The sequence below is a fragment of the Mastomys coucha genome, unplaced genomic scaffold, assembly GCF_008632895.1.
Source record: "Mastomys coucha isolate ucsf_1 unplaced genomic scaffold, UCSF_Mcou_1 pScaffold7, whole genome shotgun sequence".
Lineage (NCBI taxonomy): Eukaryota > Metazoa > Chordata > Mammalia > Rodentia > Muridae > Mastomys > Mastomys coucha.
In genome coordinates, this window is record NW_022196913.1 from 5,859,628 (window position 1) to 5,875,337 (window position 15,710).

Here is a 15,710-nt window from a genome sequence, read left to right on the forward strand (position 1 = left end):
ACAGATGTAGAGGCTCACAGCCATCCATTGAACTGAGTACAGGGTCCCCAGTGAAGGAATTAAAGAAAAGACCAATGGAGCTGAGGGGTTTGCGGCCCCTTAGGACGAACAACAATATGAACGAACTAGTACCCTCGGAGCTCCCAGTGTCTCAACCACCAACCAAGGACTGCACATGGAGGGGTCTGATTGTTCAGGCAGCATGTGTATGGTAGAGGATTGCAAAATCGATCATCAATAGGAGGAGAGGACCTCGTCCCTGTGAAGGTTCTGAGCCCCAGTGTAGGGGAATGCCAGGGCCAGAAAGTGGGAGAGGGCGGGGTGGCAGGCATGGGGAAGGGGGAGGCAACAGGGGTTTGTTTTGGTTGTTTTTGTTTGTGTCTTTGTTTTTTGGAGGGGAAACTGGGAATGGAGAAATTCGCATGTAAACAAAGAAAATATCTAAAAAAAATGTTTCAAAAATCTTTTTATATGTAAGTAGAAGTTTGGTAAGTTTTCACTCAAAGGTATTGAAAAACAGATACTTTTTTATAGCATTCTATTCTGGCTTATATTTCTCTTCCATTGCAGCCCTTTATCTTAACAGTAATCATTGCTCTTAATCTATCTTAAATTTTGCATTGGTTTTGAAAAGCACCAGTTTTAGTATGTTCTATTGCATTTATTCAGATTGATATGACAGTAAATGAAAATGTCAATTGTATGAAAATTTCCCTCAGAACCAAGAAGACATCATATATGTGACTAAATGGTAAGGGTACCAGGAGCTCTTCCTAAGTAACTGTAGCCTGTGATGGACACAAAGAATGCTTGACATCATATGGGCCAGTTCTTCTATTTAATAGAGAAAAGTTGCAGGGCACAGAGTAAATATGTTTTGTAGTAAGAATAAGTAAGAGAGTTGAGACCAAACAACAAAGTATTTTAATTTCTGACTTTACAGACCTGTTCTTCTAATAAAGAGCAATACATCGTGCTTTGTTATAATTATGATTAATTTTAAATCATTAATAAGATACATTGATTGTCCTTGAAATGAGCTTACCAATACAGTTTCTGAAGCTTATCCTATAGCTACATTATGCCAAAAACATGAACGATTCATTTTGGCAGTTAAAACAAACAAACAAACAAACAAAAACAACAAATCTTCACATGTTTTTGGGAAAACCAAAGGTCCCTACACTTAATTATGTGATGTGAACAAAAGTGATTCAATATTAACCATTATTACCACCACCCAAATCTCACTTTATTACTTTGAAAACAATATTGTCAAACAAACAGAAGCCTCTGTAGTCACATACACATGGTTAGCTGCAGAGCAGGGCATGCACTATTAGATTATCTGGTTCTGTGCTCTTCTTTGGGGAAGTCTATTTCTCCAGTATGTTCATAGCAGCCTTAATTATAATAGCCAGAAGCAGGAAACAACCCAGATGTCACTCAAGAGAGGAATGGATACAGAAATTGTGGCACATCTACACAATGGAGTATTACTCAGCTATTAAAAACAATGAATGAATTAAGAAATTCTTAGGGAAATGGATGGCTCTGGAGAATATCATCCTGAGTGAGGTAACCCAATCACAAAAGAACACACATGGTATGCACTATCTGATAAGTGGTTATTAGCACAGAAGATCAGAATATACAAAGTTCAATCCACACACCACAAGAATCTCCTACACTACTTATTCCTTAGGTACCTGTAGTTCTGTATGGCTGAAGCCTAATTGGTTTTCCCAGTCAACCAGAATATCTATTATTGTTTGTGTCCAATGCCTATTTAGGCAGTCACATTGGTTAGAAATTCTAGGTGTAGCTTTGGATATTTTCACAGCAACTCTTGGTTCTCCTAGGTCTTACAGTCTTTCTGCCCACTATCCCTCAGTCTCACATGAGCCTTACTTAGGTGTGCGGGTGTTTTGTAAGTATATCTGTTGAGAGTGGGCTCCTCAATTCTGAATTGTGATTGGCTGCAGTTAGAGCTTATGTTGGTTTAGTTAAATGGTGTTGAACTTCTTATCCATGACTGTAGTTAAGATGGCAATGGCACAATATGTTCAGTGTCTATGCATCTGCCATAACTTTTCTCTATTTACTTCCCCATAATTACAATACATATTATGTGAGATATTTTTATTGTCTTGTGGAGGTAGTCAATATTTTGTATTTCTTCTGCACAGTCTCACCTTACATTACATGAAAAAGAAGGAAGGGAAAAGGGGGAGATTCAGAAATGATGGCTTTAGTTTTGATGAACAAGAAATATGAATGCAAGCATACATAGATTGGGTTACAGGAAAAGTGGACTCTTGATAATAATTACAAGTTAGAGAAAAAAGGGAGAAGAGTTGAGGTAAGAGCATTGTGATGAAGATGAAGGAAATGGCCCAGATTTAACACCCATGGCCCAATTAGAGTAAGGCTATGAAGACAGAGCACGAATACTAAATATGAAGTGATATCCCTTCAGGAAATTAAGGATATTTTATAAGTAATTGAAAATCTTTCAAGCCAATGTAGCTTCAATAATTTATTCCTGTCTCGAGTTAGAATACAGAGATTCATCCCACCCACAAAACCTACAGGGTCAGCTAACCTGGGCCTATGGTGGTTTCACAGAGAGTGAACTACAAACCGAAGAGCATGCAGAGGCTAGACCTAGTGATACTGCACATTTGTGGGAGATGTGAGTCTCATAACAATTGGAGTGGGGGTTGTCTCTGACTCTGTTGCCTGCCTTTGGATCCCCTTTTCCTAGCTGAGCTGCCTTGTCTGGCCTCAGTGGAACAAGATATGCTTAGTTCTGCTGCAACTTGATGTGGCCAGGGTGGGATGGTACACATAATGGTCTTCCCCTTCTCCGAGGAGAAGTGGGTGAGAATGGAGGGAGTGAAATGTAATGGTGGGACCATCAGGAGACTATAAAGGTTCTTAAATTCTACAAATTTCAGTAATTATTAATGTCTAATTTGAAATAGTAACTATTACTTTTTTATTAACTGGTTTTGGCTTGCTGGGATTTTGCCCTAATTTCTTGCTTGTGTATATAGACCATATATCATAAATAGGATTGTGTTTGTGTGTTTGTATATGTGGTGATATATATTTGTGCATATATGTGTGTGAAGAGCAAGTAATAATATTGGTGTCATTTGCTTTATTGAGGTGTGGGTTTCTCATTGACTTCGATTTTAACATGTATATGGGGCTGGTCAGTTCATGATCCTCAAGAACCTAACTCTCTCTGCCTACCCTTGGGCTGGTATTCTGTGAGTGTCCACCATAAACAGTGCCTGTCTGTGAGTGTCCACCATAAACAGAAATATATGCCTTCACTACCACTCAAGGTTTTTTGTTTGTGAGTTCTTAAAATTGAACTCAGGTTCTCATGTTTTCAAGGGTAGCATTTTACCAATTGAGTCATCTCTCCAAACCCTCAGATTACAAACTGAATTATCTTTATTGCTCAGTCTATGCTCCTTGATTTCCTTTTTTATACCTTCCTAGGCTGGATAATCTCAACTTCTCCAAGTGGTAGCTAGAGCCACTAGTCAACATTAATAGAACTATAGCAAAGATTGTGATGTTTAGAGCTAATTGGTGTTGGAGAATGGAAAATCAGATACATCAAGGTCCAGAATAGTCACAGATTGATTTGGTAAATAAACATTGGTAGTTGCTAAAGAACTGGTTTGCTTGGATTTCAGATGAGTATGAACTACTCCAGTCTGATCTGCTTTCCTAAAAATTTCATAATTTCATTTTTCTTCAAAGGTATATAAATACCATTTTCTAAATATAATGCATTTTTGTTATCTATTCATCATTGTTAAATGTGTAAGTTATAAAATATTCAAATATTCAACATGGATAAGGAAGGACTCATGAAGGGAGGGTTGTTAATGTTCCAATAGATTCCCCTACATCCATTCTGACACTGGTGGCACCAAGTGGACTCAGTTGTTAAAAGAAGAAAAAAAAGCATACATGAAGTTAGAGAAGTACGGAGAAAGGAGTTCAAAGGAACAAACTGGGAGGTGGATTTGATCAAAGCACATTCTATAGGTAAGAAATTACCCAATAATGGATAAAAATATAACAAAATGGAGAAGCATTTGGTGAATTTCTATTATATTTAGGGGCTATTGTTTGTTTTTCACAAGTTTCAGAGATGGAGTACTTAGAAAAGGACAAGACAGCATTTATTCTCCCAATTTCTGTATATCAACGATTCAGGAAAGGCTAAGAGATGGGACTTTCCACACCATGTCCTCATAAAGTGTCTGTTAAGGGGTCAGGTAACCATTCAGATGCCACCAACAGATTCGCACAGCATGTTGGAATTTAGTTTTTTAACAAACTGGTTTAAGAACATCCTTAGACAGGTACCTCCTCAATCATTTCTAGTAAGACATATAGGACAGAAAAAGGAAAGACAGGCAAGAGAGAGGTCAGGGTTTTATGATTTCATCTTGGAAGCAACATATTCTACTTCTGCTACCATCAAGTTAGTGTGAACTGTTACTGGAAGCTAGTCACTTTTGCTACCCAGGGAACTAGTGGGTCTTTAGGGCTTTAGGACCTGGAGGCAGGAGAGCAACATGATCCTTGCTGGCCAGAAATAAGCCCTTTTTTTTTCTATTTGGCATATTTGGATTTATCACAAGGTCTCAGAAGGGATAACTCCCAAAGCAAAAATTTGATTTTTGTCTTTCTTGTTCACTGCAAAAATGTAGTTTCTTTGAAAAATTGCACCCCTGTCTTCCCAGGCTTCCATAACTGAAGAGTCAAACATCTGTGTCCTTTGTCTCCTCTCATCTGCACTGTCATATTATCACTCCACTGCAGTGATAACTATCAAATGTAACTTTACAATTATTGTGTTTTCTGGATGACTAAGGAGACTTTCAATTTGATTGTCCCCTTCCATCCTTGCTTTGTTACAAGCTGTTCTCAGCACTAAATAGATGAATCCTTCAATGATGTAAGCAGCAGCTTACCCCACCCCTTCTTAAGCTTTTCACAGACTACCCATTGCTCTGTTCAACTTAGCCTTCCCCCCCGCTTCATAAACTAAAGCTCATACAGTCTGCTTTCTCAGTTCCAACTCTTGATTCCTGGAATCTTCAGTGCTTAGAGGACTTTTTCTCACAGTTCTTTGCAGGATTTCTTCCTGCTTTATCTTCAGAGATATTTTTCAGGTTCACTCAACCTTGTAGATATTGTACTCGGCCTATTGACTTCACAGCACATATAAGTTCCAGATAAGGTATTTCATTTATTTCATCTCCCATCTTTCAATTACTGACAAAACCCTGTATCCTACATGTAGCATCCAAAGAAAAGTTCTGCAAGGAATGGAATGAACACCCAAAGTAGATGTTCCAATGTCTGATAACATCATCACATGTCCTCAATTCACCTACTCCAATTACAATTATCTTTTAATTTAGACACTCAAAGGAGTATTTAAATATATATTCATGTCAGCCTTTTAAAAAGGGTACTTGGAGACATTTGTAATCATTATAGTTTATTAATCTTTGGTGAAGTTAAGTGAATCTTGATAAGAACAACACTAATATTTGTTTTACAAAGAAGATGAATGAGACTGAGCATCTCTTTCTGAAAGGATGCATTAACAAAGTCCTTTGGAGGGATGTTTGGAGCAAAACTGGGACAAATATCTGCTGATTTGCTATAAGATTGACTAGATTCAGAATTTTCCCATTAACAATAACTGGTTTTCTTTATTTTTGTTTTTGTTTTTACATAGACTGTAAAAGCAAATCATGAATCCAGACATTGTGGCACATGTCAATAATCCGAACAGCGGAGAGGTTTGACAAGATGATCAAGACCTCAAGGCTATCCTCAGCTATGTTGTGAGTTTATACCAAAATTGACCTACATGAAATCTTGTTGTAAAAATTAATAGAAAGGTATAGAAAGATGCCTCTGAAACCTCAGAGTCAACCATAATCTTCCAACAGGTGATTTTTCTCACAGCTTTTTTATTTTGAACTTGAGAAATAAGTAAGAACCTTAAGATAAGTCACCATGCCAGCCATATTCTTGTTAAGTTTGAAGGAATTTGACAAAAAATATGTTTTTCTGGTATGAACTAGACCTAATAAATAATAAAACCACAGACTGTACACAAAAAGAAATGAGAAACATTAACCCTTTGCTACTCAGGAACTCTTCGTGTTAAGTGTGAGGTGGATGTGTGTGGGTGGGGAGAAATGGTATGAACTATTATGTAAAATGTGTGAAAGTATGAATGTCTTCTGCAATGGAAGCTCTTTGGTATTTTGCTTGTCTTATTTTTACCAGGATCCTGCTATGTACAGAGCCCTAAATCAGTTCTGCTGCTCTATTTTTAGTTGACTGCTAAATAAATTTTTTTTCTAGAAGAAAATATTTACCCATTTCCTTCCAATGGCCACTTAGCTACTTGTTTTCAGACACTCTAGGATTTCATTGGTGCTAGAACGTCGTCTTTCCACGACAGAGATGACACAGCCACACAATCTAAGTAAGATGCCAGTCTAAAGAAGACCTAAGCACCAATAAAACCAGTGGACAAGTTGGCATGGAGCGTAGAAGGCTCAGAAGATCTCATTTCTATATAAAGAGCTTCTGACAATGAATGACTAGTCTAAGAGAGGAGTATTGGTCTTCTCCAGTCTTCAAGGAAAGGAACCCCTGAGAGATTATCTGATCTAAAGGGTCATTCCTAATAAGGTCTACATATGAGCAATAATAAATGAACTCATCTGGTAAGAGTAGCCTCATGAGATATTATCTGTCTACATGATCATCCTAAAATATAATGCATGTGCATATTATATTATGTAAATATATATAAATTATATATGTATATAAATACCACAATGTGTGCATATATATATATATGTATATATATATGTATAGGAGAAGAGATTATGGATTTGGATTTGAAAGGGACTGGCAGTTGAATTGGGAAAAGAGATGGGTGAAAAAGATGTAAATACTTTATATAGGTATGAAAGTCTAGAAAAATTTGTTATAATTGAAACCAGTAATTTGACTGCAGTATGCTTTTTTTCCTTTGCTATTTTTGAGTCATGGTCATGGACCAAGAGAATTTTCACAAAAATGTTATCTTCAGTGCATCTTTAGGTGTTCATTCTGCTATCTTGTTTCAGTCTTCTTTGAGATAGTTAAGGTCTTTAGTTGGATCTATGTTTTCTAGACATTATCCATGTTTTTTTAAAGTTTCTTTGCATTGTTTAATTTAAATTTTGCCTTTTATTTGCCCTCACATATTCATTAAGTTTTAGTGTGATTGAATCCTATTTTTTTTGTAGTTCAGCTTTGCCCATATTATTTTTAATTTCTAAGTGCCTCTGAAATTTACCAATTCTGATTTACATTGTTTTATGTGTCTGATCATTTTGATTACCTTTCATCTTATAAAATAATTAGTTATATCTTATCATCTTGTGAGCATGAATTCCTTGTATGGTACCATTGTTTCCTCTAATGAAATCTGGATGTACCCCTTCGCACCCTTTGTCTTCAAAATAATTATTGAGATTTGAATTTACTTTTTTCTGTTTTCCTTTGTATGAGGAACTAACATCATTGGATCTTTATTAGGAGGACTTGTCTAAAAGTTTCTCGCTCAATAAAGTTGCCCTTTGTTTCTTCATTGTAGTGTTCTCAGTGCCTCTGTTCTTTGAGTCCTTCTTTCCTTTAATATAGAGCTTTCATTCACATTTCTTTCTTCCATCTCCTTTATAACTGCCCTGCTGTCTTCTGGTGCCTCTTGGAAGACTCTCCTTCTTGGCATCCTAGATTCTCTCGCCACTTTAGAGTACAACACACATGCTATGTACTCACACATGAGGACCAGAACAGAATCCTTATCATTTCAGCTGCTGAGCTCAACATGGCCCATCATACCTTTTATTAAAATATTCTAGGCTCCTGGCAGTCTTTTGTCCTTAACTGCAATCAATATTGGGATTGATTCTGCCTCTTTCCCTCAGCCTCTGAAATCAAGAGGTTTAGAGACCACTGATGGTCTATCTTGATGTGCGGGCATATGCGGGCATATGTGTGTTTCATGAGAGGAACATGGAATGTATTTTTGATTCAATAACTATCCCCGAGATTTGAAACACACTATTTAGTTGTGATGTGTGGCCTCTTTTTACCTTTCTCCCATGAGAAGTTAATAAAGAGAAATAAAAATGCTATAGTTAATGAAGTGGAAACTTCCAGTTTTTTGGAAAGTTTGTTATGCCAAATGATGTTTTGCTGGGGCACACGGGTGAAAGGATATCTTGCTGAAGCAGACATGTGAAGGAATAGTTTCTTGAAGCAGACACAGATGAAAGAATGTTTTAATATTTTAAACACATGAAAAGACCTGTTGTAGCATTTCCTCTGTCCAATCACATTAGGCAGTGGCAGGCCTGTGATTGGACAGGAATAGAGAGGTGGAGCGAGAGTCGGAGGAGGAGAAGGGTCAGAGGAGTAGCCAGGAGGTCATGAACATGGAGGCAGTCAATGAGGATGAGAAACCAACCCCACAAGGTTATACAACCAAGCAAAGGCATTTACAAAATAGATTAATTGGGTTAGAATATTGTCTATTATTTGGTTCTGAAATTATTGTATTGGCATCTTGTAAATTGTGACTTTATTATTACATAAATCTGACTGGATATTAAGGTATTAAGAGTCATGCTTTACTTCCAAGGTCTTAGGCACTGATTAGATGAATGATTGTGGGTGTGTGTGGGGAGTTGCATGTGAGTAGGACATAGCTTGCTGGGAGAAAATAACAAAACCCGCTGGAACTTAAAATTGAGGCTGAACAGTATTGGCACAGGAACGTGGTCTGGAGGGAAAGCGAGTTGGCGGGGTGGATTCATTTTATATAATTCCTGAAACAAGAACCCATGATGAAGGAATATAAAAATGATTCCACAGACAGTGGGAGGAGACTGCTGAGTTTTGGTTTGGTTTGCTCTGCCTCAATATTTTTCGATAACAACACGAATGTATTTGTCTACCTTGCATAGTGTTGTGAGCTCCACTTGTGGTAATGCTAACAATGAGAGAAACTTGCCAAAGAACTGCTTGTGAAGTTCCTGTGGCAGCTAGATGCTTCTGCCACCTCATGTCAGGCCTGTTGGAAAGCCTAGTGGTTTCTTCAGGATTGAAATATAGCTTCTGGTTCATGGATGCTGCCTGCTGGGAGGATTGTAACTGCTGGTTCATGTGTGGTGTCTGCCCACTTAGGGAACTGGTCACCAGCCACTGAGTCATAATTGGTGTTTGCTACAAGACTGAACTGCTACCAAAAAAGATGGAGCTCACCCACAAAGATTATTACTGAACAGGTTCACTTCCTCTATATCCTAATATATTTTCTCTCCTGGATGGTGAGCTAGAGGAGAGGTTGCATTCTTATTAAACGAAGGTTGCAAAAATCTATGCCTACAATGTAATTAAGTACAAAATTTATGACTACTGTGTCAGTGAGAAGGATCAGTTGGGCTAGGTGCTTATCGCAAAAGCCTGATGACTACAGCTCATTCTAAGAATCCAGGTAAAGGAAAGTGAAAACCGGTTTTAGAAAGTTCTCCTCTGACCTCTACATTCACACAGTAACATGAGAACAAACAAATACATCCTCTCACATAGATATATGATTACAATGAAAAGAAATACAAAATTAAAAAATCTCTTCCTTTCTAAATTATGTTGCTTTCCAAATTTGATGTGAAGTCATCCATTGTGACTACACAGAGTGACCTCTTACATCAGTGATGTTTCAGAAGACAGAATTCAAACTGCATTCCTCTACATATTAAAACTTTTCTCCTGAGCTAAGCTGAAGATGTTTATTACTCATGTCAATAAGGAATAGACTGTATCAATAGTAAAAATATTACTTTACTTATATTTTATTTGATATGTCTGTTATATGCAGGTAGCAGTTTTATTAGAATATATTGTCCATTTTCTAAATGATGAATAATGAGGTGAAATTTACACACACACACACACACACACACACACACACAGAAAATTTACAGAACTCTGCTGGCAAGTTACAGTATAGCTTAATAATAAACTGTTAAAAGCTTATGTGGCAAGTTACAGTATAGCTTACTAATAAACTATCAATAGCTTATGTGTCTTCATCAGGAAGCTACATTGATTGTATTCATTGCGATTATTTCCAAGTTTGTTGTATTGCATGTTTTCCTAGATAGGAAGTAACATTATTAGAATGTATATGTGTATTCTTTGACATATGTAACATGTACAAAAATAGAATAGTAACATAGTAATAAATATTTCTAGTTTCCTATACATGATTCCTAAACTTATCTGTCACAAATGCTGTTACCTTCATTTTCCATTACGTAAAATAGTCTCAGTTATTTTTTCTACACAAACACTATTTCCATAAAACCACTTTCTGAACCTTCAGTCAGCAGTAAATTATGCTTTGCTCACTTATTAAATGTTGTATGATGTATAAGCTTTGCATCAGTTCTAGAACAGAACACAATCCTTATTCATTTTAGCTATTCTATTTCTCAAATACATGCTTTTCAAAATACTCTCCTTGCTCCAATAATATCCAATAACCTTCAAAGCTTTTCTAAACCAACCTCATTCCATATGTCCTGTCTTACACGTCTTCATAGTTCTTGATACGATTTTGAATTATCTCATCTTAAAGATTATTTTCAGCCTCTTATAAGCTTTGCTAGAATGAAAATTCCTTTAACTTCTTCACTTCCAAAGAAATACTTATTATATCATATAAACAAGTAGTAAGTGACTGAAACTGGGGCTACCTTCATGTTAAAGGGGCATCCATTAATTAAGTCCATTGTATACAAAAAGTGCAGGATAATTTACATTAACACTGAATCTCACAGACCAAACTAAATAGGTAAAGTTTAGGTCAAGGAATTCTTGGTCATCAGAAATGATCTAGGTATTCTATTCATCTCATATTTAATCTGTCTGATGTTACATGGAAGAGATAGCAAGCCACCTTGCCAGAGAAGACATTAATTCCAATATTCTTCCATCTTAGTTTGACATTATTACAAGTTAGAAGGAAAGTTAATGAAGGAGTAGGGAGAAGATGGAAATCAGGGAAAGAGGACGTGGTTGTGGGGAGAAGAAAAAGAAGGTGTTGAGACAGAACACAGGGCACCAGGGAGCATCATTCATTTATAGGCTGTACTGTTTGCCTGAGGTTGGCTCCCTTATCAGATGAAAGGAAACTGAGACAGAATTTTCTCTGTGACTAACCTTCCCCAAGAGAGATTTCTGTGGGCTGCATTACTATTATTAATCAACTTGACTTTCTTTAAGTCATTGTAATTTCTGACTCAAATTTTTCTCAGGCACTCAATGTGCCAAAGAAATCTTAATGAATTAAATAGGCAGGATGTGTGGGAGCACCCAGAGCTAACTTAAGTATAGTATATGGAATTTTATCATTTCTGTTTTGTTTTGTTTTTCTCAAATTAGTAACATTAACTCCCAAGAAAATAAATCTTCTACAATGGCCTCAGAAGTGGTGGTATTTTTATCATACACAGAGAAATATCTGAATCAGAAAACTGATGTTTTACATATAATTAGAAACTTAATAGAAATCACTACTGAACTTAGTGGTGGCAACAAATTACACACACACACACACACACACACACACACACACACACACACACAAAATATTACTTCTGGTGTGTCCACAGATTAAAGTTGTAAACCTGTAGGTTATTCTTGCAGAGAGTTCAATAAAAATCCCAATCAATTAAAGTAATGATAAGGAACTAATGATCTATCTGATTTTTAACTCTCTTTAAGAACTGTAGCATGTAAATAGGTTAGCGTTTAACAAAAATTAAATCAATGGTTTAATATTAACTTGAATTAAATGGTCTTGAGAAATTGGATGACTTTTCAGAAAGCCTTTTGAAAAGCCAAGCTGTGATGAACTGATAAGATTGCTCTCATGATGGATCAGCGCACTAGATGGCACTAATCGCATGCCTTTCATGTGTTAGAAAATCACGTTTCATGTGAGGAAAGAAAGTGAACCACATTTGCAATGTTCTTTATCAGGTGTACTTTATGACATTCCTTTGATAGGTTATTTATAATTTGTGACTACTTTTTTCAGATCATCAGAAAAAAATTAATTACAGCCACTTTGATACTAAGTGAATTTCAAATTGAAAAATAGAATTCCATTTTTCCCCTAATCTAACAAAATTAATTTACTCCAAGCCAGATGCAAAAGAGTTTTAGCCTAGAGGAGTGAGCTATTCAAGTCAAGAGGAAAATTCTCTACCATTATACAGTTTCCATGAACTTCTCTTATCCAAGGATTTGTCTTGAAATTTATCTAAGCAGAGTATTAACCTAAATGATGAAAGAAATTCAAAACTCTACAAAACTCTTGGGACTTTTTGGTGTACAAGCCAGAGAAGTGGAAAGGTGAATAAAATATTGGTGTAGAAGAAACAAAACAAGACTATAAATGAAACAATTTTCAAAGTGGACCAATCTGTTTAGAGTGAGACTTTGGAAACTACTGTCTGATTTTGATAAAGAAGACAAAAATTATTACTATGTCAATACTTTCCTATTTTAGAATTGATGAAATAGCAGTGTTAGGGTCTCCTCAGTTGATTATGAACTGATTGGTTTTATTTCAAATTTGTCATCAATAACTTTATGTCATTTATTTTCCTATAGAAATCAAATAGAACCTATTCGAGCTACAGCTTTCCTTGCTCCTACTAGGTGTTGTTACTATGAGTAGACATCTCTGGTGCAAGCCAGTCTTCCAGCTACTTTAATCGTAGACTGAAGGAGAGTTTCCTTCAAAGCACAACATTGAAAAAGCACACACAGTATTATGTAGGAAAGCTAAATGTGGACTAGAATGCACAAAATACCAAACGCATAATTAATTATTAAAAAATAACTTTCTCTCTTACTGATGAATGAGAAGTTATGATTTTTTTTTAAATTCACAATATGTGTTGGGAGCCTTGGACCATCTATCTTGTGTATGCTGCCTGGTTGGTGGCTCAGTGTCTAGGAACTCCCAGGGGTCCCAGTGAGTTGAGACATGGTCTTCCTGTGGGATCTCCCTACTCATTTGCTTCTTCTATTTTTCTCCTAATTCAACCATAGAGGTCCCTGACTTCAGTCCAAGTCAGGTGTGAATATCTGTGTCTGTCTTAGTCAGCTGCTGATGGGGCCTCACAGAGGCCAGCTATACTAGGCTCCTGTCTGTAAGCACACCATAGCATCAGTAATAGTGTCAGGCCTTGGTGTCCTTCTCATGAGGTGGCTCACCAGCTGAGCTGGTCACTGGACAGCCTTTCCCTCAGTTGATTCTCCGATTTTGTCCCTGCAGTTCTTTTAGACAGGAACACTTCTAGGTCCGAAGTTTTAACTGTGGGTTGGTAACACCATTCCTCTTGAGGCCCTGTCTATCTACTGGAGGTGGACTCTTCGAGATCTCTCTTCCTACTGTTGGCATTTATTTCATCTAATGCCCCTCCCTTTGAGTCCTGAGAGTAATTCACCTTCCAGGTCTCTACTACATTTTAGAGGGTCTCCCTACCCCCACCTTCTGAGGATGCATACTTCTATTCGTTCTGCTGACCCACTGGACTTCTCTCTTGTTCTCGGGACACCTTACCTGATCCTGTTCCCCCTTTCCCCTCTCCTCTCCCTTCCTCCCCTGCCTCTGATTATTTTCATCCCCTTACTAAGTGGCATTGAAGCCTTTCTGCTTGTTAAAGTTCTTAAATTCTGTGGGTGGATCCTATGTATTCTGTACTTTTTGGCTAACATCCACTTATTAGAGATGACATAACATTTGTGTCCTTTTGGGTGTGGGTTACCTCACTCAGGATGATAGTTTCTAGCGCCATCTATTTGCCTACAAAATTTATGAAGTCGTCATTTTTAATAGGTGAAGAGTTTTCCACTGTGTAAATGTACCACATTTTCTGTACCTGTTCTTCTATTGGGGACATATGGGTTGTTTGAAGTTTCTGGTGATTACAAATAAGATCTGGCCTCAGTGAGAGAAGATGAGCTGAGACCTCTAGAGACTTGAGGCCCCAGGGAACAGGGAGGCCTGATGGTGGAAGAGCAGCCTCTCAGGTAGAGGAGGGAAGAGGACTAGGGTGAGGAATAGTGGGACGGGGGATGGGGTGGCAACAGCTGGATTGTGAATAAATAATGAAATAAATAGGCAATAGTAAAATCTATTGATTTATTAAAAAGATTTCAATTTTTCCTTCATATACATTCTTGCATTTTTTGAAATTGTATTTTGGGGTGAGGCAGTGAGAGGGTTCAGGTTAAACCAGTTGATAATGAGTGTGAGTAAGATGAAAAGGTTGGTTATGCCAAGCGCCATAATTTTTATTTAATGTATCTTTTGGAATCATAAATCTCCACAAATAATCTATTTTGACTCCAATTATGTTGTCTCCAAATAAATGTTAATTCATACATACACACACACACACACATATATATACCCCACTGTTTTTTATCTGTGATTGGTTAATGTTCATATATAAACTATGTGATCATGAGAATTCTGATTCCAATAGGTTTGTTCAAATGCTGGAAATTACAAACACTTCAAAATGCACTCTAAAAGCTTAATTATCATTCTTTTTCTTTTCTTTTCTTTTCTTTTCTTTTCTTTTTATTTTTTGAGACAGAGTTTCTCTGTGTAGCCCTGGCTGTCCTGGAACTCACTCTGTAGACCAGGATGGCCTCAAACTCAGAAATCCACCTGCCTCTGCCTCCCAGGTGCTGGGATTAAAGGCATGTGCCACCACAGCCCAGCAAGGTTAATTATCTTTTAAGCTTCAGATATTCTAGACATCTTGAAATGTGCATTAGTTTTGAATACTACTTAGAAAACTTTCTCCAGCCCTCAGAACACGCAGCCCATGACTTCCTTCTTCCAGTGTTCTATGTGAATTTCCCTAATCTCTTCCACGATGCTGTGCTAATTTCTGAGGATGATCACATGCACTGCAAAGTCCTGTTACAATTCACTTTTTCTATTATTTTGAAGTTCTCCACTTGTTTATATAGTATCACTCTAAAGCAAAAAGTTATTTAAGACATTAGTAAACAAACCCATTCCTGCAAACTCCAAAGGATTTAAATGTAAGAGACAGGTAGAACATATTAACTTGGCCTTAGAGACTTCCTCAGTAATACCTTTATGCATTTGGAGAAGAGGCCCAGTCATATAACTTATAAAATTAGAATCCACAAAGAAGTTAATCAGTCATTTCATTAAATATAATTAAGACCTAATAAAACCCTCTAACTTCAACAATTTCCGAGCTATTTATAAACAATGAAATGCACATATAATTTATTTTCTATAGAACTTATATTTCAAGTTAGTTTTGGTGTATTTTATTGCTTGAGAGTCATCAATATAAAAAACATCTATTGATATTGTTGTTTAGGGTGAAGTAACTTTATTTTACAATATTTTTAGAAGTAGGTCACTTTTCTAGATCCAGGTAGAAGAGAACTATCTTCATATATATATGAAGACAGACAGAAAGTTTGAGAAAGACAGAGCCAGAGAGCCAGAGGCACAT

The 15,710-nt window shown here is 36.8% G+C and overlaps 1 long non-coding RNA gene across 1 annotated transcript in view; it reads left to right on the forward strand.

The window, feature by feature from the left end:
• Positions 1 to 6,800, forward strand: part of LOC116082342 — a 70,231-nt gene extending 63,431 nt beyond the window's left edge. The window contains exons 3-5 of the long non-coding RNA XR_004115255.1: positions 3,924 to 4,074; positions 5,786 to 5,894; positions 6,477 to 6,800. This is a non-coding gene — a long non-coding RNA (uncharacterized LOC116082342). The remainder of the gene's footprint in view (positions 1 to 3,923; positions 4,075 to 5,785; positions 5,895 to 6,476) is intronic.
• The last annotated feature ends 8,910 nt before the right edge of the window (positions 6,801 to 15,710 follow it).